Below are 2,418 nucleotides of genomic sequence, written 5' to 3' on the forward strand. Positions count from 1 at the left end.
AAAATGAATAAACATTTACAAGGTTGGAACCCAGGATTTTAAAACCAGAGTGTATTTTAAAAACCTACATTGTTTAACATGTTTTCTATATTTATGTTAAATCAGATTATTCATGATTTATTTAAGTATTTTCTGACAATTTTCTTTTCTATAACCTTATATAACTTACATTGGCAAAAGAGCCCCCAGCTTATTTTTGTAAAACATACACTTCAGGCTACTGAAATAAAAATAAAATCCACTGAAAGGTACTATTTAAAAACATTGGTTACCTGGACTGTTGTGAAAAGAATTACATATTTGTGAATAGCCAGCTGGAAAGAAACCTGTACATGTAGCTTTGGCACAGCCATTGTTTTTTGTTGTTTTTTTTAATAGTCTTCAAACATTATTGCACTTTAACTTTTATAATGTGACAATGCATTCATAAGACAATCTGCAGACTAGTTTTAACAAATTAAAGAACACTTTTAAGCAGACATGACTGTCCTAAATTGCTTATTAGGTAAGAATTTTACAAACATTACTTATATTAGCGGTAACAGTGGAGCTGGAGAGTATTGCGCCTTCGCCAAGCTGCACGGCGAGAACCACCAATAGTGTGGTGGAACTTGTGGCCCTTCCCAAGGCCACGGCTCTTGGCCTGCAGATGTCAGCCCTCGCATCTCCCTGTGCTTGTGGACTGGTTTGGTGATCCATTGGGTGTCAGGATTTCTTCTGATAGCCTTATGGAATAGATCAATGTGGACAACCTCGAAGAATTTGTACTTGGAATCTTCACCAACCCAGTAAGAATTCAGGACTCTCAGAGCCCCACAGTGGCATCCAGCTCGCTCTTCGGAAGACTTGGAGCAAACTTTAGCTGGTTAACACCGTGATGGACAGCTTGCTGTAGGTCGCACCCTTAGGAACAGGGCGCTTGAGGCCACCAGGGCGCACAAGAATCCGAAATATGACATAACCTTGCTTGGCCTTGTAGCCCAGCCTGCACGCTTTGTCTGGCCGGGTGGGGCGGGGGGCCCTGTGGAGCACAGAGCAGCAGCGCACCCTGAGAAAGAAGCGCATTACATCGGACTGCTTCTTCCTCCATAGCTCCTGGGTGTACTTGTAAGCGCCCATCTTTGTTTACCTGATGGCTTCGGCCAGACGGAAAGGAAGAGCCTCTCTCTCAGCCATTCTTTAAAGTACAAAAATAACACTTGCATCTTCTTTTTTGTTTTTTGTTGTTTTTATGTTAATCCTCACCAGAGGATATTTTTTCCATTGATTTTTTTAGAGAGAGTAGAAGGGAGAGAGGGAGAGGAGAGAGTGAAAAAGAGAAGGAAACACCCATGTGAGTGAGACATCTCGATTGGTTGCCTCTGGCATCTGGATAAAACCTGCAACCTAGGTATGAACCCTTGACTGGGACTCAAACCTGAGAGTCTTTGGTGCAAAGGCTGACACTGTAATCACTGAAGAACACCAGCCAGAGGAACACTGGCTTCTTTGTATAGTTTTCATGCATTGTCTGAGATGAAACTAGCTTTATAGTTCTCATTTCCCCTTTTATCATAGTTCCAGGATTCTTTCATATCTCTCCATCTACCTATCTATCATCTCTCATTCTCTTTTACCAATAATTATAATTAAAAATATAATGTCAGAACGGAATTTTTATTTTTTATACAAATGTGTATTTTTTTTACATTCTTCATATTTTTCTTTATTAAGTAATTTTTCTATGAAAAGCATGCATCAGAATAGACTGGCATGACTTCTGCTTTCAGCCCCAACATGAGATGAACTTGGAAGTCACCATTTCCATTTTTACAACAAGCACAAGCTGAATAAACTGAAAATGAACTACTTTCCTTGGGCACATTGGAGAATGGAGTTTGTGGGGCAAATCCCCAATATGAATTCTAAAGAAAAGGGATTCCAGAGAGTCACAGACAAGATCTGCTTACTTGGAGCAGAAGCAGAAGCAGCTGGAGACAGAAATCATAGGAGAAATTAAAAGGTAATATTATTGAATTGCTAGATGTCTACTGTAGGCTAATATGAGAGTAAGAAACTACATGTGCCTCAAACTTAGAGGAAGCCCAACACTTTTTAAATTTTAAAATACTTTTAATCAGTACTTGTTTATGATGAAATTAACAGGTTGTTTTTAGTTATTAATTCACTAAATTTTTTAATATACATATGATACCGAATTTTTGGACTGGAACCCGGATTCTTTGTTCACCGGAATCAAAGAATGAATCCACGGACAGAAAAGTGGTATAGCAAAGGTGGAGATTTATTGAAGATCACATACAGACTCCCAAGTAGGGAGAGGGAAAAGGTCCCACTGAGTTCCTCTTCCCAATGGCTTATAAAGGCTCTAGATCCCGGTGCCTTGATATCCCCTCTGATTGGTCAATATTCCCTTTG

General features: G+C 39.5%; 1 pseudogene across 1 annotated transcript; it reads right to left on the minus strand.

The window, feature by feature from the left end:
- Positions 1–532: 532 nt before the first annotated feature.
- Positions 533–1,119, minus strand: LOC308244882 (large ribosomal subunit protein eL15-like; annotated as a pseudogene). The gene has a single exon. The product of its transcript is annotated as a large ribosomal subunit protein eL15-like (transcript).
- Between the last annotated feature and the right edge of the window lie 1,299 nt (positions 1,120–2,418).

Source organism: Plecotus auritus (assembly GCF_963455305.1).
Source record: "Plecotus auritus genome assembly, chromosome: 3".
In the NCBI taxonomy this organism is placed as follows: Eukaryota; Metazoa; Chordata; class Mammalia; order Chiroptera; family Vespertilionidae; genus Plecotus; species Plecotus auritus.